Source organism: Chiloscyllium plagiosum, unplaced genomic scaffold (assembly GCF_037043375.1).
Source record: "Chiloscyllium plagiosum isolate Xiang-an unplaced genomic scaffold, Cpla_swu_hap1 HiC_scaffold_27, whole genome shotgun sequence".
Taxonomy (NCBI): Eukaryota; Metazoa; Chordata; class Chondrichthyes; order Orectolobiformes; family Hemiscylliidae; genus Chiloscyllium; species Chiloscyllium plagiosum.
In genome coordinates, this window is record NW_028270165.1 from 22,635,631 (window position 1) to 22,660,206 (window position 24,576).

Genomic DNA, 24,576 nt, shown 5'->3' on the forward strand with positions numbered 1-24,576 from the left:
CACTCCTCCTCAATGCCCCATTTCTCCTCCTCTGAGCCATTTTGTCATGTTGTCTATGTTACAAGCAGCCGAGTGCACTTGGTTTCTGAATTGAAATTTGGCCATTGAAGTGATCAGGATTAATATTTATCGATGGCTAGCTGTGTTTGCACTAACTGTAATTATCCACCAATATAATGTATTTTGTTCCACCAAAACTGGAAACAATGATCTGTGTTTATATTGCAGTCGGATGTCGAAAATCATCCTAGCGATCTTCACGTTATTATAGTTTACTGTGGCCATAACGGCATTGCGCGGCAGTTTGATGTGACTAAAACTTGGATGGAAAGAATGTAGATTGATGAGAAGTCAAAATGGCAGAGTCTCTGGCCACAATCGATCTGTCTGGCTTGATTATATGATTGGCGGCTCTTCAAGAGCAACTTCCACTCCATCACTTCAACCAGCAAGAGGAGATAAGTCTGAACACAACTTTCCAACGGTGACTTATACGCATTGCTTCGATGTTATTGATCAAAATCCTGGAACTCGCTCCTGAACCTTTATTATAGACCACATCATATTTGTGAAGCAATTTAAGAGGCAGCTCACCACCACTTTTTCAAGGACAGTTTGGCAAGTCTTGCTGGCAGAGCCAATGATATGCAGATGATATTGGAAATAGTCTAATCGTATGGATAGATGATTGGCTAACCAATGATACAGGAGGGATAAGGGGCATGTTTAAGATCGCAACTTATAACTAGCAACGTGCCACAGGGATCAGTGCTGGGGCAGAAATTATTTACAATATGTATATGAATTACTTGGATAAGTAAAGTGAATGTACTATTGCCAAGACTGCAGTAGAGACAGTTGATTAGAATGCCGGTGGTAAGGACGACATGAACTCTTCATCCAAGTTCAGTGAGCAATAGGGAAGGCAAAAGGGAGATTGGCCTTTAAACGGAGTACAAAGGTAGGGAGGTTATAGTGAACCTCCGCCTGGAGATTTTGATTGAAAGTGCAGTGAAGATTCAACCAGCTGACAGTGGATCTGAATCACATGTAGATCTGACCAGGTTTAGAACATAGAACATAGAAGAATACAGCGCAGTACAAGCCCTTTGGCCCTCGATGTTGCGCTGATGTAAGCCCATCTAACCTACACTCGCCCACTATCCTCCATATGCTTATCTGCCCGCTTAAATGCCCATAAAGAGGGAGAGTCCACCACTGCTACTGGCAGGGCATTCCATGAACTCACGACTCGCTGAGTAAACAACCTACCCCTAACATCTGTCCTATACCTACCACCCCTTAATTTAAAGCTATGCCCCCTCGTAATAGCTGACTCCATACGTGGAAAAAGGTTCTCACGGTCAACCCTATCTGAACCCCTAATCATCTTGTACACCTCTATCAAGTCACCCCTAAACCTTCTTTTCTCCAATGAAAACAACCCCACAGGGGTTTGGACAGCAGGAACCCAGATAAGTTTTTACAACAAACCACAACGATTTCATCATTAGACTCTTAATTCCAGATTTACATTGAATTCAGAATCCACCATCTGCCGTGGCAGGTTTTGAACCCAAGTCCCCAGAACATTACCTGAGTGAATGGGCTGATGACAATAAAGTCGGTCATCGCCTCCCCTGAACACATTGGCATGTTGTGTTCAGAGGTAACAAAGGAGCAAGAGGCTTCAGCAGCTGCTAAGTTGTTGATATTACACAAGGGAACATCAGCACTCTCAGGCATGGCACATACTGAAGCCATGGCCCTGTATTAGAGGTAAGGGCTCGGGAACCATAAGAAATAGGAACAGGAATACGCCATTCAGCCTCTTGAGCCTGCTTCTCCATTCAGTAGGATCGTGGCTGATCTGACATTCCCCACATCCACTTTCCTGCCCTTTTCCTGTAACTGTTCATCCCCCAACTGTTCACGAATCTATCGATCCTAGTTTAAATGTGACAAGAAGGCTGTCAACAGAGTTTGGGGGGGGGGGGGGGGGGGGGGGGGGTCAGGTAGAACTTGGGGTTAAAACAATGGCTTCACACTTCACAACATTTAACTAAGGGAATGTTTGTGGTTATCCAATGCTGGAAATTGGGCAGGCATTCAGATGAAATTATTGATAAATTATGAATGACAGAGGAGTCAGGAGAGAAGTGGTGTTCAGGCACAGTTGGATATCATCAGTATAGATGCCAACACCAGCAGGTCCGGTGAAACAAATAAGAACCGAAGATGCTAAAAGCAGACCCTCCCAGAGCATACAGCGATATTGGAGAGGGTCAGTACTGTCATTAACCCTGATCAAGGCTGTCCGCAGGTCGACGAGGGAAAGTTCATCCCTGTCACCGTTACAAAGGATGTCAAATATGACCTTGATAAGAACTGTGTCAGGGGTAGAAACCAGACTCGAGGGCTTTAAATACAGAATTCTGGAAAAGATGGGAATGGCTAATTCACCAATGTTACATCCAAACCAACACTTCCATTGGTGTGATAATTATAGAAGTGTTTTGGTTTTTATTTAGAAGATTCTCAGCAACACTGAGTAAGAAGCAACAAAATTAACACAAGAAATACTGCAATTCCTACAATGTGCCTGCTCCCAATAGGAGGCCATCTGGTATTCAATTAACTGTCTACAAGGCGCAATATTGGAAAGGAATGACCCAGTTCATAGCTATAAGAGGGGAGACACAGACTGCTTGATACAGATATACAATGGGCGGGAGTAGGCCACTCGGCCCTTCGAGCCTGCTGTAACATTCAATAAGATCATGGCTGATCTGAATACAACCTCAGCTCCACATTCCTCCACATCCCCGACAATCTGTCACCCACTTGGTTAGCAAGAACCTATCGACCTCTGCCTTAAAGATTTTGAATTCACTGCCTTTTGAGGAAGACACACAACCATCAGAAAGAAAAAAATTATCCTCATTTTTGTCTTCTACTTTTAAAATATGACCCTCTATTTCCAGATATTAAGATAGGGATACAAGCTGCATTCAAATAATACATGTGGTACAGTTAACTATCTCAAAGTGCTTCATGTGAACATAATGAGAATTCCTTTAAAAATCACAAGAGCGGAGCACAGATTCGGACAGGTGACCAAAAACTTGGTCAAAGGGGCAGGTTTAGGGCAATCTTTTAAACAGGTTCAATTTTCCAAACATCAGAGGACAAAGGCGTAAAGAGCAAACACAAAATAGCAAAGGATGCGAAGCAACAGTGTGGATATAATGTCACAGGATGCGTAATCCAGGGAACATGAGATCAAATCCCACCACAGCAAGAGGTGAGATGTGAATAATTCAAATCATAAATGGGGAACTCAAAGTTAGTCTCAGTATGGTTTCGATGGCACTGACGTCAATTGTCATAAAAACCCATGTTCACCAATGTCCTTTCAGGGGGGAAACTGCCGTCCTTACATGGTCTGACTTACATGTGACTCCAGACCCACCGCAATGTGGTTGACTCTTAAACTGCCATCTGAATTGGCACAAGCAAGACACCTTGCACTTAGGGATGGATAACAAACATCAACCATGTGAAAGTGTCATAACAGAAATTGCTGGAGAAACTCAGCCAGTCTGGCAACACCGGTGGAGAGAGAGAGAAAGAAAGAAACAGAGTCAATATCCTGGCCTGCGTCCAGAACAGTTGTGAAGAAGGGTCACAGCACTTGAAATGCTAACTCTGCTTCTCTCTCCACATGTGTTGCCAGTCCTATTGAGTTTCTCCAGCAATTTATGCATTTTTATGTGTCAGATCTCCGGCATCTGCAGATCTTCATCACACTGACTTAGGGAAGCTCAAATTCCATAAAAGAATACAGCAGAAGGGCTGGAATTACTCAGCAAGTCTGGCAGCAGCTATGGAGATAACAACAGTTAGTTCTTCGGGTCATTGAATTATCTTACATCAGGGACAAATTTTTTGGGAAGCCGCAAGAGTAAAAGGCACTGGTGTAACTTCAACAACTGGGAGAACACTCTCAGCCGTGGAGGTCAGACTGACCCAGCATTCTGGTCCTGCTCATTACCTGTTAACTTCTCCATTTGTTGTTCTTGTTATATTTCTACATGGTTGACACATTCCTATGTTTTAAAATGATATTCCAAACAGACAGGAATTTCCCATGTAAGTAATCGTACATTAGAGGGTTTGGAAAGTGAATATAACTTTTAAACAAAAGTATTTATTTATGCATGGGGTGTGGGCATCGCTGGCAATGCCAGCTTTTATACCATTCGTAACCACCCTGTGGTTGGTTGGAAAAGTGAATGAAGGTGTCTGAGATTGTCTTGATCAGCACAGCAATCTCAAAGATGGGTGTGCTCAGGTAGAAGTACTCTCCACTCCCACAGCCAAGTCTGCATTCACTTCAATTACAGATGCCATCTCACACTCCCAGGATAAGGACAGCATGGGATTACAATCAGAATAATGCTTCCTCTACTCTTAAATTGAAAGTGAAGCTACCTCAACACTGTCCCCAACAAACACTGCCAAGACAGAGACAGCATTGGTTTAGATACTGAGTAAAACTCCCTCTGCACTTCCCCATTCATTCAGTCCCAGGGCAATGACAGCAAAGGGTTAAATAAACAGTAGAGCTTCTTCCATTATGACTGACACTTAGTACGTTCTACACCAATCCTCAAGGATAATTCAGAACTGAGACTATTATCTGGTATTGAATTCACACACCCTAATGGGAATGACTGCAACAGAAAATCAGGTAAAACACATACAATGTACAGTAAAACTAGACTGTTATTGGGATCTAAGATATTTAAATGACAGGAGATATAGTTCCTGCAATGATCCGAATGTGAGCTGAACAACTTTCTCACTTAAACAATATTCTCTGGGAATGCAATGTCCACCTCACTGCTGTCTATTCAGTTCCTCTGCTCTCGTTCAGGGCTGAGTTGCGGCTGACCACATGGTGGCGTGGGCGTCAAGAGGTTAGACAGTTAAGGTCAACTTGGATTGAGGGCATCCTGTGTCATGCCAAAGAGGTCGAGGATCACTGATTTACTCAAATTACAATCAGGGACAAGGGGATGTCAGGCGGGGCTTGTATCAGTTTGAGTATAGAAGAAACAGATGATCTGATGATGCTGTATAACATCTGGAGAGGACTTAATGTAAATGTAATGTCCACTCATTTCTCGCCAGAGACTAGCCCCTCATTTAAGATAGGAGAGTTTTGTTTTTCTCTCAAGTGTTCCTGAGTCTTTGAAATTCACTTCTTTAGAGAGCAGCATGTGGCGGTGGCACGGTGGTTAGCACTCCTGCCTCACGGCATCAGTGACCTCGGTTTGATCCCACCCTCGGGCCGACTGTATGTGTGGAGTTTTCACATTCTCCCCTTGTGTCTGCGTGGGTTTCCTCTCGTGCTCTGGCCTCCTCCTACAGTCCAAAGGATGTGCAGGTGAGGGTGGATTGACCATGGAAGATACAGGTTTACAGACATAGGGTAACGACCTGGGTCTGGGTGGGACGGTCAGTCAATGTTGACTCGATGTGCTGAACAGCCTACTTGCACGCAATTGACATCTATCAATCAATAGTATACACTTGCTTTATGGTTACCGACATCAAATTACAGTCGTGGTTTTGGTTATTTCATCTCTTATGTTATCGTATTCAACCAACTACAGCATCTAGAAACTTGCTTAATTACAATATCCAATATCGGCAGAGTACTTTTTCTTTTTGTCACGACCATTATCTTGAACTCTGACGTGTGACCTCTTCATTGCTGTCAAAGTTCCTTATTTGTCCCTACATAGTCATGGATTTACTTTGTCAAATGACTTCCTGGCTTTTGCAGTTAAGACCCTATATTCTGCCCTCATCAACATTTTCCCTTCCAATTCTGTACTAAGGATTTCATGAAAAACCTCAGAGTGTGGTGAGACTCTGGAACTCACTACCATAGTGAATAGTTGGGGTGAAAGACATTACAACTAAGGATAAGCAACCCAATACAAATGAATGTCACTCTCACCAGATTCACAACACAGTGAAATTAATACATGCAATGTCCCTCAATTTCTCAACTGTTCCGAAGCAGACTTGATGAAGAACAGATCTTGCACATCAACATTATAATTTAAACAAAAACCAACAATTATAAATACGGCAACTTTTCTAGGGCAAAGTTGAAGTAGATAATCTAATTAATAGCAATGATTTAAACCCTTTGATCAAGTCCCCCACCTTTTCAGAGACAGAACCTTAAACGGCAAATTAAGAAAGATATTTTTTTAAAACTTACCAATTCAAACAAACAGTTTCACACAATGGATTGCCAAGCCTTTGTGCAATCCTTGGACTATGAGCTTTTCACAGACACGTAACTGTAAATCTAATTTAAAAGTCACTGCTGAATGTGAATAGACACCCCGAAGCATTCAGCCATTTCTTACAGGCTGGGAGTCATTCCCAGAAAGTGCCAACAATTCTTTAACTGGACAGTAGAATCTAGAGAGAACAGCTCCTGGGCTCAACAAGCAGCAACGCCCAATGGAAGCAAAGTTGGCGGCGGGGCAGGGCGGGGCAAGGGCATAAAACAAAAAAGCCCACTGACTCTCCCACTGCACACACACTGTCAGAATGCACAGGGGCTCAGTCCTGGGAGTGATCCACAGCAGTTTCATCAAGAGGACCACACTTGATGAACAGATCTTGCACACCAGAGTTATAATTTGAACAAGAACAAACAATTATGAATACCGCAAATTTACGAGGGCAAAGTTAAACAAGATAATCCAGTTAATAGCAATGATTTAAGCCTTTTGTTCAAGTCCTCCACCATCTCAGAGACAGAAACGGAAGGTGTAAATTAAGGAAGAGAATTTTTTAAATGATCAATTCAAGCAAACAGTTCCCAACAATGGATTGCCAAGCAGTTGGGCAATCCTTCGATGATGAGTTGTTCACAGGCACATAACCGTAAATTTAATTTCAAAGTCACTGCTGAATGTGAATGGACACCCTGAAGTATTCAGCTATTTCTTACAGACTGGGACTCGTTCCCAGACAGAGCCAATAATTCTTAAACTGGACAGAAAACACTAGAGAGAACAGCTCCTGGTCTCAACGAGCAGCAGTGCCCACTGGAAGCAAAGTTGCGGGGGTGGGGGAGCACGACGGCATAAAGCAAAAAAATCCGACCGACTCTCCCACTATAAGCACTGTCAGAATGGGCAGGGATTCAGTCCTGGCAGTGACCCACAGCAGTTTCACGAGCAGAATCAGATTGTTGGGAGCACTGGTGTGCCCGCTGGTGTTTCTGCAAGGTGCAGAATGATGAGAACCTCCGCCTGAACTCGGGGCAGGTGAACGGCCTCTCCCCGGTATGTTCCCCGTCTGTGCCTCAGCAGGTGGGAGGAATTGCTGAAGGCCTTCCCGCACTCTGGGCAGGGGGAGGGCCTCTCCCCCGTATGGACCCGAAGGTGGGATGCCTGGGTGAATCCCTTCCCGCACTTGAGACAGGAGAACGGGCTCTCCCCGGTGTGGAGAAAGTGAGGTCTGCAGATTCTGGAGATCAGAGCTGAAAATGTGTTGCTGGAAAAGCGCAGCAGGCCAGGCAGCATTCAGGGAACAGGAGAATCGACGTTTCGGGCATGAGCCCTTCTTCAGCCCCTGTGCATTCCTGAAGAAGGGGTTATGCCCGAAACGTCAATTCTCCTGTTCCCTGGATGCTGCCTGGCCTGCTGCGCTTTTCCAGAAACACATTTTCAGCTCTCCCCGGTGTGGACCCGCTGGTGCCTCAGCAGAGCAGAGGTATAGTTGAAGGCCTTCCCGCAATTGGAGCAGCTTCTCTAATATGTGGACCCGGCGGTGGGTCAGCAGGATGGAGGAATAGCTGAATGCCTTCCCGCATTCAGGGCAGGCGAATGGCCTCTCGCCTGTGTGGACCCGCTGATGCCTCTGCAGAACGTAGGAACTGCTGAAGGTCTTCCCGCACTTCGGACATCTGAAGGACCTCTCTCCCGTGTGGACCCCCTGGTGCCTCAGCAGGCGGGAGGAATTGCTGAAGCCCTTTCCGCACTCGGGGCAGGGGAAAGGTCGATCACTCGTGGAGACCCGCTGGTGCCTCTGCAGTACAGAGGAATTGCTGAAGGTCTTCCCGCACTCAGGGCAGCTGAAGGGTCTCTCCCTAATGTGGACCCGCTGATGGCTCAGCAGGCGGGAGGAATTGCTGAAGCTCTTTCCGCACTCAGAGCAGGAGAACAGTCTCTCCCCGGTGTGACTGCGCCCATGAGTCTCCAGGTCAGGTGGGAAACGGAAGCCTTTCCCACAGTCGCCACACTTCCACGGTTTCGCCACGGGACGGGATTCCTTGGGTTTCTTCATGACTGAAGCTTCACCTGCACACAAACACGTGTACAGTACCTCTCTGCCGTGAATTCCTCTTCCCAGTCTGTATAACGTTTCTGGCTCCACAATCAGAGTGCTGCAACAGTAGGGTCTCTCTTCCAGTCTCACTGATGCTGAAAACGTACTGAAAAAGGAACCAAAAAGCTTGGTTCCTTCTCACAGAATCATGGTCGAAAATTGTTATAGTCCCGACGGATTCAGTGACTGTCAGACATTGACGTGAAATTGAGGACAGCAAATGCTGGAGAGTCAGAATCAAAGTGCAATGCCTGAAAATCACAGCAGATCAGGCAGCATCTGAGGAGCAGTCGAGTCAATGTTTCAGGCAAAGCCCTTCAGCTATTGATATTGAAACTTGCGTCTTCAGATCTTCAAATAATCTGTAAAAAGAGATTACAAAAATCATCACTGTCAGTCCAGGTTAGAAATTCCAAACAAGCAATTCTACTTTCTGCAGAACATTCTTTTCTTTTTCCACAAAATTTAAAGCACCATCCCACCCCCTCTCACCCCTCTATTCTCACTCCGTTCAAGCTAATTCTCCCGATGGGACTGATTCAGGATCTTTCAGAGACCGAAAAGTAAAAACGTCAAGACAGACACCTCTGAATTTTGGATACCTCCACCTGAAAGTTAGTATCTTTCACGATATGAGGCAGTGAGTAAGTCTGATTTTGGGAAGCAAAAGAAAGTGTCAATTCAGGATGAACCTTCAATGCAGCTCCTTGAGAAACAACCAGACACGAAATGGTTAACATCTCGGGAGGCGGAGGAAATGAGATAACAAGGCATTGGCACCGACACCAGCCAGAAACTGAACATACAGGCATGGCAAACGTTACGGGCAAGCCAAAGTCATAGAGATACACAGCACAAAAACAGGTCCTTCAGTCCAACTCATCCGTGCCGACCAGATAGTCTAAATTAATCTCGTCTCATTTACCAGCACTTGGCCCATATTCCTCTGACCTCTTCCTATTCATATACCCATCCAGATGCCTTTTAAATGTTATAATTGGACCTACATCGACTACTTCCTCCGGCAGATCATGCCTTACACTTGTCTCCCTCACCCCAAACATATTACCCTCTTGTTCTGGACTTCTCCCATCCCTGGAAATGACCTTGTCTATTTACCCTATCCATGCCTCGCATTACTCTATAAACGTCTGTAAGGTCACCCCTCAGCCTCTGGTATACCGGGGAAAACAGCTCATGTAATGCACTGCGTTTACTTTTAGCTTCACACTCACTGAACCTTCCTCCCGTGTAAAACATTGTTTCCCTCCCCAACACTGTCCATGGGAAAAGCCAAGAGTGCTGAGACTCTGGAGTTGGGGGATTGCCACGTAGAATTCCTTCAATGTGGAAACACGCCATTCAGCCCAACAAGTCCACACCGACCATCCAAAGTGTCACCCTTGCAGACACTTTCCCCTATCCCATTACAGTACACTTACTGCACACTCTGGGCCCATTCAATATGGCCACTTCTCCCGAAACTGCACATCGTTAGATTTTGGAAGAAACCAGAGCCACCGGAGGAAACCCACGCAGCCACGGCAGGGAGAATGTGCAAACTCCACACAGACAGTCGCCCCAAGGCTGGAATCGAACACGGGTCCTTGGTGCGGTAAGGCAGCAGTGCTCACCACTGATCCATCGTGCTACTTACGTATGCAAAAAGAGTTGGGGATTGGGAACTTTGTTAATTGTACCGCACAGTGGATTGTTGAGTCAGGTTAAATCTCACGGGATCCAGGGAGAGCGAACCAACTGGGTCCAAAATTTAGAAGCGTGCTGTTGTAGATGCTGGAATCCTTCCTGAAAACAACAAATGCTGCAGATCACAGTGGGTCAGTCAGCGCTGTGCTACACGATGACTGGATAGTGTGGATGTGGAGATGATGTTTCCACTAGGAGCAGGGTTGAGGATGCCAAGTCATTGAGGGGATTTAAGACAGAGATAGGTTATTGATTAGTAAGGGGTCAAGGGTTATGAGGAGAGGGCAGCAGAATGGGATGGAGAAACATATCAGCCATGATCGACTGGTGGAGCAGACTCGATGGGCCAGATGGTCTCATCCTGCTCCTGTGTATTATGGTCTTACAGCGGAGCAGTAGTCTTAAGGGGTTCTCACAAACTATTTCAGAATCCTGAAGAGGACTTGTTGGACTCGAAACTTTAACTCTGCTTTCTCTCCATATATGCTTCCAGTCCTGCTGAGTTTTTCCAGTGTTCTCAGTTTTTGTTTCAGATTTCCATCATCCACAGTTCTTTGTCTTATTTATCACAGTCATTTCTTGCCCTTCCCAAGTGTCTGGAACTTCATCTCCCTGATCTACAAACTGTTCAGTTACCCTAGAAATGACCACTACCTCCTTATCAGAGTAGACCCCTTTGTTTCAAAATGATTGTTCAATTCTGTGACCTAAATAATTGCATTCGTAATTACTGACACCAGGGACTCTCAATATCTCAGGCAAGAAGACAGCCAGATTGTTTCAGACAGTACATTTATGTGATTTGATACAATTCCCTATTCCCTACTTTACCAGCGTACTGATGGGAATGGAGGGTTTGAGTTAAGAAGAAGCTGGGACATTTTTCCAACGGAGCCTAGCAAGTTGACAGATACCTTTATAGAGATTTTTTAAATCAGGAGGGGTATAGATAAGGTGTCATTTCCAGGAGGCTCAGAATATTTTATTGCTCCAGAAGGTGTAAAAGGGGGTCAAAGCTTCAGCAGAAATTGAGCAGAGCTGAGAACAGACAACATCTAGCTCTGTGGGAATAGGGAGACCAGAGGACAGAAAAATCAGGACCTAAAATCAGAGCTGACAACAGACTACCATGTTATCAGTGCTTTGATTAGCAGTGCCCACCCTCTACCTTTACTGAGCCTCTCATTCGACTTGAATGCCACATATCCCCTCGATATTCCGGATCCAATCCTTGTCATTCTGAAGCTATATGCCTGTAAGGAGTCTCAGATCAGAATTATTCTCTTCAACGTGTGCAGTCAATTAATTCGCTTTTGTTACAATGCAGCACACATTCACATACTGAGCTTTTAGTTTTATTTTTTGTGATGGTTAGAATCCAGTTTTGATTGCTAGTACATTTATTCTCCTTGTCCCTTTCTATCATTCTCTGGAATTTGTTTTCCACATCACTACATTGCTCACTGGCCTTGATTTGGATTGGCTATGCTTAATTGCCCAGTGTACAGGGATGTGCAGGTTAGGTGGGTTAGCCATGGGAAACTCAGGGTTATAGTTTCAAAGTAATAGAAGGAGTAGGCCATTTGGCCCATCGATCCTGCTCCGTCATTCATTAAAATCATGGCTGATCTATCAATTATCTCAGCTCCTCCTAATTTCATTATCCCAACTACCCTTAATTCCCCGACCACGCAAAAAACCCATCCAACAGTATCTTAATGAAGCTGCCTCTACTGCTTCCTTGAGCACAGAATTGCATTAATTTACCATTAACCACATAGGTCCTGCCCTGATTTGCCTCATCAAAATGCAACAGCTCATATTTGTCTAAATTAAACTCCATCCACTTCTCCTTGGCCCATCGGCTCATCTGATCAATTGTAAATTTTATTAAACTTTCTTTCCTATCTTATTCCCTAAAAGCTGAAAATCTCCATCCCACACACTCTCCCTCCATTATCATTTTGTTGAACCTAATCCCGGCTGTCCTCATCCTGAAGGGTTTGGTTCATGCTGATTAACAGGCCCACATTCAAGGGGAATCTAACCGAAACGTACAGAATATTGAACAGCCTGGACAGAGTGGACATTGGGAGGAGAGACTAATACCCATGGGCATAGCCTCAGCAAAAAGGGAGAATGGAGATTAGGAGAAATTTCTTTAGCCAGAGAGTGGTGAATCTATGGAATTCATTGTCACAGAATGCTGTGGAGGCCAGGTCATTGTCTATGTTTATCACTGAGATAGAGTATCAAGGGTTGAGAGTTGACGTGAAAAAACGGGAGAATGGGGCTGAGAAACGTAACAGCCAGGATAAATTGGGAGCAGGAGTAGACCACTTGATCTTTCCAGCCTGCACCAGCATTGAACACTTCATAACTGGATATGAATATACCGACATCTAGGGTGGATAGGCTGGAACTTTTCTCACTGGAACATAGGAGATTGAGAGGATTATAAAATCATGAGGGATAAGGATGAGGTGAACAACAGGTGTCCTTTCCCACAGCTGGGAGTTTCAGGATCTGGGAGCAAATAGTTTGAGGTGAATAGAGAAAGATTTTATAAAGACAGGACAAGGATTGTTTTTAAGAGTGTGTTCTGAGTGCAGAATGAATGTCCAGAGGAAGTCATAGAGTCATAGAGATGTATAGCACAGAAACAGACTGTTTGGTCAAACCTGTCCATGCCGACCAACTATCCCAACCCAATCTAGTCCCACCTGACAGCACACGTCCCCATATCCCTCCAAACCCTTCCTATTCATATACCTAACCAAATGCCTTTTAAATGTTGCAATCGTACTAGACTTCACCACTTCCTCTGGCAGTTCATTCAATAAACGTATCATCCTCTGCGTGGAAAAGGTGCCCCTTAGATCTCTTTTGTATCTTTCCCCTCTAACGCTAAACCCATGCCCTCTCGTTCTGGTCTCCCCCACCCCAGGAAAAGACTTTGTCTATTTATCCTATCCATGCCCCTCATGATTTTATACACGTACAGTTACAACGTTTAAAAGACATTTGGAAAAGTACATGAATATGAAAGGTTCGAAGTTTGATGGGCCAAACACTGGTAGGTGGGACGAGTTTCGTTTGAGAACATACTCAGCATGGACTAGTTGGATGAAGGGTCTGTTAGTGCTGTCTGACTCTGTGACTGACCTGTACTGGTCTTAAAACCATTTTCTTACCTCCCCCCATAACCATCCACTTCTTTGTTGATCAAAACTCAGATGAACTTAGCCTTGAATATGTTCAATGACCGCACTTCTGAACTAAATTCCTCTTCGTAATATACCACTTGCCTCGCTCATTGCCTTCTGCATCTGCCCGACAACTGGCATTGACTGGAGTGGAGGGTCTCTGCGACCCCTTTGTACATCCATACATCATTCCCGATGAAGGGCTTGTGCCCGAAACGTTCACTGTCCTGCTCCTCAGATGCTGCCTGACCTGTTGTGCTTTTCCAGTGCCACATCTTTCGACTTTCACCGCGAGTCCTCACTTTCTCCACATTCCAATATATCACCATTTAAACAATGCACTGTTTTCTTTTAAACAGCAAAGGCCATAACTTCATATTGCGTCACTGCACTTGCCGTGTGTTTGCCAATTGAGACACAGACCTGGACCAACTTCGGGAAGAGGCAAAACACTGAGTTCTGAACAAAAACTGTAGCACCACTCAAAACGTCGGTTCTGTTTACCTTTCCACAGATGCTGCTCGACCCGTTGGCTTTCTGCAGTATTCGCTGTGTTTGTTCTACACAAATGCTGCTTTCCATTAAAGAACTTCAATCCCTGTCCTCTGGTAACTGGCCCTAGCCAGTGGCAATAGGTTCTTCTGATCATTAACCTGTCCATTCCCACCATGTCTTCTCCCATCATTGCCAACAGCCCCTGGAAATCTCCAGTTAACCTTCTTTGCTCCAAAGAGAACATTCCCAAACTTGGGAATGTCTCCACAAAATGGAAATTGCTCATCCCTGGATATGATCCAAATGTTACAATGGGGAAGAGGTTTTGGCAAAATATTGCCAGTCAGCAGGTGGAATAATTTTCAGGAAGTAAAACAGAAATCCCAGTCTCCAGCTTTGTGAATCTTTAGAAACTCTTTGGGAAGTGGAATTAGAGGAGAATGAAGGATGAACTGTCCGACTGAGCAGAGACAGTCCAGACACCTTCCCCTTGTTTAAGAGGCCATGGAGATTGACTCTGATATTCTCCGGACATGAACTGACCCGAGACATTGAAAGAATTCTCTGTACATCAGGAATTCAAACCCCTTCTCGGGTCGGGGCCAATGAGAAAATTCGGAAAGAGGCAAAGCACTGAAAGGCTCGGAGGGCGATGGCCCCAGTGTAGAAGAGCTAATTCCTCGTGACATGGATGTGCCTGCAGATGGTGGGATCAGACTGTCCCCATGTCTCCACAATGAATGTCCAAGGCTTTATCATGGAAAAGTAAAACTGAGAGAAGACAATGGTAATTCTGGGCGGGGAAGGTTGAATTATTAGTTGAATAGTAGCGCCCTCAAAGTGACTGTGCGAGCGGCACCCGGGCCTGTGGCTGTAGCGCAATTGACCAGCGCGTTCGGCTGTTCCCCCGAAGGTTGGTGTTTCGAAACCACCCACGGCCGGTGCGTTTTTGTGTACTCGCTTCTACCGCTTTCTTGGCTGCAAAGATGCGCGTTTTTCATGGTGTCAGGAAAATGTTTCCCAACCGGAAATCTTATTCACTGAGGAAGCACTAAGGGGCTTCTGAATTGATTGAATTTCTAACGTGAAGGACTGCGGATGCTGAGAGTCCGAGACAGAAAGCGAAACTGCTGGAGAAACTCAGCAGGTTTGGCTGGACCTGGATGAGGGAAAAAAAATTTCTGAAATGTTGTCCCTGATTCTCTTTCCACAGATGCTGCCTGACCTGCTGAGTTGCTCCTGCAATTTCTGGTTTTGTTTCTAACTGAACGTCCGTTTCATCTTTCGGGATGAAATTCCCAGACTCGCCATTTGCAGATATTTAACCCTTTCGAAACCTGTGAAGTGATTGGATTCAAACAAACTCTGCAATGATTCACTCTTTCTCAGCTCCACAAGCAGAGAGACCTGGGAAATGAAGCTGTCAGTGTGGTTCTGTATTCGTGGACCGAGTAGCGAATGCGATGGACATGAAATCCACTGCGGTTTCCCCACGCAGGTGTGAACCCTGCCAACTGCAGTTGAGAACTGTCGTCAAAAGGAAAGGGAGATTGCTCCATGGTTTTGTAAAGATGCAAATCAGTGGAAGAGTTGAAATATTTCAATCACATTGGGACTGATCGGGAATCTGCAACCCACTGCCTGTCAGGGTGGAACAAGCAGATACCCACAGAGCTGCTTTTGAGGCTGTGAGCCAAGAGTTTGGAAATGAGACTAGAAGAGTGAGGGGCGTGAAGTCGTGATCGAAATGAAGCAGGCACCTGAGGATTAATGTGTTTTATTTGCCAGTGAAAGATACTCTTCACAAAGTTGGGACTATGGAAGGGAAGCAGTGACAGTGATTACCTTTGGCTGTTCACCTTGTGAATGTTCCCATTGCTGCGCATGTCCGTGTTAACGTCAGAGCTCTGCAGCATGGCGGCGTCAGGTCCGCACTGGGCCGGGCCGCAATGGATGACGCATCTGACTCCACCTACCTGTTTGAAATGCAGCTCACAGCTTCTTCACACATCCCAATTAATCTTTCTCATTGTCCTGAAGCCGGCATAAGGTTTGAATTCGTGATCTGCAGGAACGAGACTCTTTTCACTGTCTCGCGTCAAGAAGTGTCCCTGAGAACATCAGAGACAAGTCACAGCGCTGTCGGAGGAGGGGAAGCTGAAATAGCCCCACACGCTGCTCACGGGCACATTTCACTTTCCCCAACTCACCGCCCCAACCACTGCAGCTCCTGGGAGTGGACAGGGAACAAACACCAAAACCCAGTCCCAGCTTTGTAAATCTTCAGGAAATATGAAAGCTGTTCATCCCTTCTGGTTTTCCATCCTGGGCTGACAGCGTTGATTTTAAATGGCTGTCCAGTCAGTGCCGATTCGTTTTGGCTGAAAAAATATTCCTTATCTCATCCCAGCATTTCTTGCCACAGAGAACTGTGGGGCAGAGTTCATGTATATATTTCCTTGTATGGTATTTTGTAAATAACATTCGTTTGGTGGTTGTTTGTATCGGATATTTCAGGTTCATTAGCCGCTGTTCAAGTGTGTTGGTAGGTTTGTGGGCTACCATGATGCTGAGAGGGTTGAGTTGTCTGGACATCATTTCACAGACGTCTTTAATGTAAAGTAATGCGGCTAGAGTTTCTGCAGACGTTGAGCCTGCTTGTGTCAATTTGTTGATGAGAAATCTGCAGACTGGGTTTATTGGTTCGTCAAAAGTGAGTACTGCAGATGCTGGAAACCAGAGTTTAGATCAGAGTGGTGCTGGAAAAGCACAGCAGATCAGACAGCTTGCGAGGAGCAGGAAAATCGCCGTTTCGGGCAAAAGCCCTTCATCAGGAATAGAGGCAGGACGCTTCCAGGGTTGGCGAGATAAATTGGGGGGTGCTGGGCCGAAGGTAGCAAAGAGGAAGCTGTGAGCTGCATTTCAAATAGGTGAATGGGAGTGGGGACAGAGGTGACAGGTCAGAGAGGAGGATGGAGCGGATAGGTGGGAAGGGAGATTGGCAGGTAGGTCAGGTCATGAGGACAGCGCTGAGCTGGAAGGTTGGAACCGAGGTAAGGTGGGGGGAGGGGAAATGAGGAAACTGGTGAAGTCCACATTGATGTTCTTGGGTTGAATATATCCGAGACGGAAGTTGGGGCATTCTACCTCCAGGCATCGGGTGGGGAGTGAGCGGCGATGGAGGAGGCCCAGGACCTTCATGTCCTCGGCAGAGTGAGTGGGGTGTTGAAATGTTGGGCCATAGGACGATGGGTTGATTGTTGCGGGTGTCCTGGAGATGTTCCTTCAAACGCTGTGACTTGATTCTGCGAGGTGTCTCCAGTCTCCCCAATGTAGAGGAGACCGCATCGGGAGAAATGGATACAAGAAATGACATTGGTGGAAGCCTTCGTACTCCCCTGGCTCGGTTTCGATTTCCGGGCAGGGAAGCAATTTTCAGTTGACCTGTCAAAGTGCTTCACCATCTCCCTGATGGTCTAGTGGTTAGGATTCGGCGCTTTCACCACCGCGGCCCGGGTTCGATTCCCGGTCAGGGAAACAGTTTTCACCGCGTATTTTGGCTACCCATTCTCCTTAAGTGCGCTGCACAGTTACGTATTGGTCTTCGTTGTCACTGGGTGCTGCAGTGTATCGTGGCTCGTTGAAATAATGTCCTGATTCAGATTTGTTTGTATGTGTGGGGATAATTACTTCTGTAGCTCAGTAATTGGTTTGCGTGAGTTGTTTTCCTGAAGACGCTGTTTTGAATTTACCATTGACTGTTCGCTCTACTGTGACATCTAGAATTGGCACTTTGTTGTTGTTCTCCTCTTTTGTGGATTTTATGCCAGTAAGGATATTGTTGATGGTGTTGCAGCTTTCCTCTAATTTGTTTCATTTTTTTGATGACAGAAGTGTTTCATGCGTATTTCGTTGATCTGTTTGTAGGGCTTGTTACTGAATATGAAGTGGATGGTAAGACACAGTTCCACGAGCTTGACAGTGCTATCTTTGCTGATGAAGTTGGTGCTGTGTTTGTGTCTTTGGTTCCTCAGGACATCAGGACATTATTTCAACGAGCCACTACACACTGCAGCACAGAGAAACTACGAAGAGCACAAGAGAAATACGTATATAGTGTATTTAAGGAGAACGGGTACCCAATAAACCCAGTCCGCCGATTTCTCAGTGATGCTTCCAAGCTGACTCTCAATAATTCGGTTTGTCCCTCCATTCTTTCCGATGTTATTTTGAGGGTTTTGAAAACTTTCCCAATCCTCTGACTGAGTGTTGTAGTTGGGAAGTTATTTTGTGGCTGTACAGGACATTGGAATATTGTGGAATACTTTTGGAATATTGTGTGCAATTCTGGTCTCCCTCCTATCAGAAGGATATTGTGAAATTTGAAAGGGTTCTGAAGCACCAATGGATCCACAGAAGATAGAGGCCCTTCTGCTGACCTGAGTGCGGGAAGGCCTTTAGTGATTCCTCTGCCCTGCTGACGGACCAGTTGGTCCACACCTGGAACGGCTATCCTCCTGCCCTGAGTGCGAGATGGTTTTCAGCAGTTCTTCCCACCTGCTGAGACACCAGTGGGTCCACACCGAGGAGAGGCCGTTCTTCTGTCCCGAGTCCAGGAAGGGATTTGCTCTTTCCTCTGGCCTGCTGCCCCACTGGTGGGTCCACATGGAGGAGAGGTCGTTCAGTTGCCCTAAGTGAAGGAATGCCTTCAGCAGTTCCTCAGCCCTGCTAAGCCACCAATCAGTCAACACTGGGGAGAAGCCATTTTCCTGCCCCGAGTGCGGGAAGGGCTTTACCTGCTCCTTCGCCTTGCTGAAGCATCAGTGTGTCCACAGAGGGGAGAGGCCCTTCAGCTGGCCCGAGTGTGGGAAGTGGTTCATGTTTTCCTGCAACTTGCGGAAGCACCAGCGGGGGCACCAACGCTCCCAGCAATCAGATCCCACCGGTGTTCTGCCTTGGGTCACCCAATGGACTGAACCTCCTGCCAGTTCTGACAGTGGGTGCAGTGGGAGAGTAGGTGAGGTGTTTTTGTTTTCTGCTGGACTGCAATTGCCTCTCCCACCCCCCATAACCACAACCCCACGGTGGCTCATGGGCGTCACGGTGACTCAGTGCTTAGCACTGTTGCCTCATGGCACCAGAAACCCAGGATCAATTCCACCTTGGGGGTCTGTGTTCAATTTGTGGAGGGTAGGAAAATAGATCTGACTGGGTTACTCTTCGGAGGATCAGTGCAGATGTGTTGGGCTGAAGGACTGTTTCCACACTGTGGGAGTTCTACGATCCTATGAGCTTTGCTTTCAGAGGACACTGCTGCTCATTGGGCCCGGGACTGCACATTGGCAATGAAATGATCCAGAGAGACCTAAGACCGCAAGATCATCGGAGCAGAAGTTAGGCCATTCGGCCCATCGAGTCTACTCTGCCATTCGTTAGAGTCAAAAAAATTGCAGATGCGATTAGCATCAGTGTGGAAACAGGCCATTTGTCCCAACAAGCCTACACCGACCCTCCGAAGAGTAATGCACCCAGACCCATTTCCCTCTGACTAATGTACCTAACTCTATGGGCAATTAAGCATGGCCAATCCACATGACCTGCACATCTTGGTGGGCGGCACGGTGGCCCAGTGGTTCGCACTGCTGCCTCACAGCGCCTGTAGACCCGGGTTCAATTCCCGACTCAGGCGACTGACTGTGTGGAGTTTGCACATTCTCCCCGTGTCTGCGTGGGTTTCCTCCGGGTGCTCCGGTTTCCTCCCACAGTCCAAAGATGCGCGGTTCAGGTGAATTGGCCATGCTAAATTGCCCGTAGTGTTAGGTTAAAGGGGTAGATGTAGGGGTATGGGTGGGTTTCGCTTCGGCGGGTCGGTGTGGACTTGTTGGGCCGAAGGGCCTGTTTCCACACTGTAAGTAATCTAATCTAATCTTTGGTTTATGGTAGAAAAGAGGACCACCCAGAGAAAACCCATGCAGACACTGGGAGAATATGCAAACTCCTCACAGACAGCCACCCAAGGCTGGAATTAAACCTGGGTCCCCTGCGCTGTGAGGTTGCACAATGAGCCACTAGTATTAATTTAGGATTTCAGGTCAGCATGGACAAGTTGCACCGAAGGGTCTGTTTACATGCTGTACGTGTCTCTGACTACTGGTCCTGATGTAAGTTTAAATTAGAGTCCAAGTAACTTTGAATAGTTCAATCTTGTTGAGCTCACCTCCTCAAATGTTTCAAATGAATCCCTCCGAGCGATACTGTTTAAACATGCTGAGTTGGACAAAGTATCCCATCAAGTTCAACACAAACCCAGAGTTGAAGAAGTCAGAAGTCAGAACACCATGGGGACCAAAACTGATCACAATATTCCAGGTGCAGCCTCATCAACGTCCTGTATAACTACACTATAACTTCCCAACATCTATACTCAATTCCCTAACTGATGAAGGTCAGTGTGCCTAAACCTTTCTTCACTGCCTTGTGCAGCGATGTTATCAGAGATCTAGGATCTACTTTAAACTGATCCACAATCCAGCTTCTGGGAGCACAGAAGTAGAGTAGTGCTGCGTGAGTGTGCTGGGCACATAACCCAGAGGTCGATGGGTCAAAACCATGTGATGCTATTGCTCAATGTCTCCATAAGCTGCTTTCCTTGGCAAAGGTGCTGTGTTCTGTATCTTGCCTTTGCATCTGCTTCCCAAAGCTTCTTCAGTGGAGGAGTGGCAGTGGCAGCTGGAGCCCAGGAGCTCAACAACCCCCTAGAGCTGGAGGAAGGTCCGAGCTCAAAGAAGCCGGGGGACCAGCTGGAGGCTGAATTTGCTCAAGGTTTGTATCTATTAACTTATTTAAATCGTATCTACTGTATGGGGATATGGTTTACGTTAAAACCGGTGGAAACTTTATTGCTGGAACAGCACAGCAGGTCAGGCAGCATCCAGGGAACAGGAGATTCGACGTTTCGGGCACAGGCCCTTCTTCAGGAATGAGCAGAGAGTGTTCAGCAGGAGAAGATAAAAGGTAGGGAGGAGGGACTTGGAGGAGGGGAGTTGGAAATGTGATCTGCAGACCTCACTTTCTCCCCGTTAAAACCGGAGGATCATGTCAGAGTGTTTGTTTATATTTAGCAGTTGTAGTTCGTAAAATATACTCCCTGAAGGAGCACCTTCGATGATGCTGCATTTCTTGCCTTCTGCCCTTCCCCCATTTGTTATCTCCCATCTTGATTTTATATTTCTTTGGTCAAATTTAACTTCATATTAATCAGACTTTGTATGCACTGTGTGCTAGTAAATTATTTGTTCGAATATTGTAAGTCAAAATGAATGGTGTAAATTCATTTCTGATGTCAGAAGATGACATTGAATGTGTAGGTGTGAATACCAGTAAGTTGTGAAAATAAATCAATAAGTTGTGATTTTATAGCAAAAAGAGCAGTTCACCGCAATCAATGGCATTGTCTCATTTGAAGGGGATGAATTGAGCCAGACCAACAAACCGTTTCATGCAGTCACCCAATTTAATTAAAATTTTCTTCAACTTAATTGAAGATAATAACTCTGGCATGCTAAAATTTATACAATTTGTTTATAAGACTTATTTATATGTCCATTGTTCTGCCACATTGGGGAGACTGGATGCCAACTTGCAGAACATTTCAGGGAGCAGCTCTAGGACTCCAAAAATAAACGACCCCACCGCCCTGTTGCTGAATACTTTAACTCCCCCTCCCAGTCCGTCAACGGCATGCAAGTCCTGGACCGCATCCCCTACAAGATCTAGCGAAATGACGCTTGTAGGAAGAACACTTCATCTTCCGCCATGGGACCCCTCAACTACATGGGATCAATGTTGATTTCATCACCTTCCATATTTCCCCACACCACGCGCCTTGTCCCAGATCCAACCTTCCAACTCGGCATTGGCCTCTTGATCTGTCCTACCTTTTTATCTTGCTTCCCACCTATTCGCTCCACCCTCCTGTCTTACCTCTCCTGATCTCTCCCCACCTCCATCGACCTATTTCATTCACAGCTACCTCCCCTTCATCCCTATCTCCTTCCCAATTATCTCTCAGCCCCCTTGGACCAAACTTCATTCCTGATGAAGAACTTATGCTCTAAACCAAGACTGTGGTGAAGGAACATCCTTAATAAGAAAGAGCTCCCAATTCAGATGTATTCCCCGTTTGTTTCCCCGTTCTTCTAGAAATAAGAAATGTCCTTTTCTTCCACTAGAAAGTGGTCTTACACTTTGCGGTGCCTGAAGTGTTATACCACTCGACTTCTTTGCCCACATTTTAAGAATCCTTTCAACCTGATTTTCGGATAATGGTGGCAGTGACCAAAAGCAATCATTTCACTCCTCTTCAATGCCCCATTTCTCCTCCTATGCACCACTTTGACATGTTGTCTGAGTGTACTTGGTTTTCAAAATGTAATTTGGCCATTGAAGTGAACAGGGTTAATCTTTATCGATCGCTAGCATTGTTTGTACTAACTGTAATTATCCACCAATTTGCTGTTTTTGTTCCACCAAAGCTGGAAACAATGATCTGTATTTATGTTGCACTCAGGTGTGAAAAATCAACCCAAGAATCGTCATATTATTATAGTTGACCGAAGCTATAACTGGGGGCATTCTGTGGCAGTTGGAGACTAAAAACGTGGCTGGAAAGAATGTAGATAGATGAGGAAAGTCAAAAAGCAGAATCTCTGGCCACAATCTATCAGTCTGACTTGATTAAGTGGTGGCTCTTCAAAAGCACCTTCCAACCACCACCTCAACCACCAAGAGCAGGTAAGTGTGAACACAGCATTCCAACTGTGAAATATATCGCATTGCTTCTTTGTTATTGATTAAAATCCTGGAATTCGCTCCTGAACATTATTGCAGACCAAATCATAATTGTGAAGCAATTTAAGAGGCAGCTCAGCACCACTTTTTCAAGGACAGTTTGGGAAGGGTTGTTGGCAGAGCCAATGATATTCACATCTCATGAAATAGAGGCATGGACAGAGGATTGGCTAACCAATGATACAATTGGGATAAGGGGCATGTTCAGGATAGCAAATTGTAACTAGTAGTCTGCCACGGGGATCAGTGCTGGAGCCAAAATTATTTACAAAATGTATATAAATGCCTTGGATAAGTAAAGTGAATGCACTATTACCAAGATTGCAGAAAAGATGGTTGATGGGAAGGCAGGTGGTAAGAATGACATGAAATATCTGCAGAGGGATATAGACAGATTAAGCAAATAAGCAAACCCTTGGCAGATGGAATAGAATGTGGGGAAATGAGGTTGTGCACTTTGGCAGGAGGAAAAGTGTTGAATGTTAAATTGAGAAAGCTGTTGAATAGAGGGATTTGGAAGCCCATATCCATGCATCTCTTCAGCCAAGTTCAGTGAATAAAAGGGAAGGCAAATGGGAGGTTGGCCTTTAAATAGAGTATAAACGTAGGGAGGTTATAGTGAACCTATGTCAGGCACCAGTCAACCCGCAACTCAGCACTGGGAGGGTCATTTACCTAAGGAAAGATATACTGGCTTTGGAGGCAGTCCAGAGAAGGTTGACCAGGATGAAAAGAATATCATATGAAGAGAAGTGAATAGGTTGGGCCTGTACTTATGCGAAGTTAAAAGATTTAGAGGTAACCTTATTTTCACATAAAAAATTCTGAGGATACTTGACGGGGTTGATGTGGAAAAGTTTGCCTTTGTGGGTGAGTCTAGCACCAGAGGGAATAACCTGCAAATGAGGGATTGCATGTTGAAGACAGATAGGAATGGTTACTGAGGGCAGTAAATCTGTGGAACATGTTAGTACAGAGTGTTGTTGAGCTTGGGTCATTAAGTACATTCAAGGCTGTCAGATTTTTTTTAACCAGTGAGGGAATTGAGGATTATGGGAGTGAATTGGAGTTGATGCTTACCAGAGCAAACGTGATGTGAATAAATGGCAGAATTGATTCAATGGGCTGAATTGAATAGTAAGTAATAAAGGGGAAAAGGGTACAACTGGCAACTACATGCCAGTCAGTGTTGGAAAATTACAGATTGTACGGAGTTGGTGGCATTTTTGCATTGTTACTGGATTTAACATCTGGCGTTTCAAATTGATGTTGCTATGTCCCCGATGCACTTTGAAATAAATTAGTATATCTGGAATATAAAGCTTATCGCTGCTTTGGTGATCTTAGCAATTGATATAAGGACCTATCTTGTTAAGGAAGCAAATCTTTAGTCCTTACCCAGTGAGGCGATTGTGTCACCCTTGTTCCACAGTAATGTGGTTAACTCGTAACTGCCCTCTGAAATGGCACTTGTTTTTTTTTCTGGGAGATAAAGTGCCACATCCCATGAACGAATAAAGGAAAATATTCAGCAGAAAGTTGTCACTGAAGTGAAGATTGTGATCTAGTGATAATGGTTAATTAACCCAGAGATCTAGGTCTTCTGAGAACAAAAATTCAAATTCCATCATGATCCCAGTAAGGATAAAACATCTTTGAAAGCTGTTCTGAAAGTCCAGTCATCACAATGACACCTTCTGACACTCACTGCTTTCCTTCAGTCCAAATTGTCTGTGCTGACCAGATATCCTAAATTCACACAATCCTATTTGCCAGCACTTCGCCCATATCCCTCTCAATTCTCCCTACTACCAGACGTCTTTTTAAATGCTGTAATTACACCAGCCTCCACCATTATCTGGCAGCTCATTCCATACACTCAGCACCCTCT

At 45.4% G+C, this 24,576-nt stretch overlaps 1 protein-coding gene and 1 non-coding gene across 2 annotated transcripts in view; one reads left to right on the forward strand and one right to left on the reverse strand.

Moving 5' to 3' along the window:
* LOC148143415 (uncharacterized) overlaps window positions 1-24,576 on the reverse strand; it is a 753,683-nt gene that overhangs the window by 476,043 nt on the left and 253,064 nt on the right. The window lies entirely within an intron of this gene.
* On the forward strand, window positions 17,301-17,372 carry trnae-uuc (transfer RNA glutamic acid (anticodon UUC)). The gene has a single exon. It is a non-coding gene; the product is annotated as a tRNA-Glu (tRNA).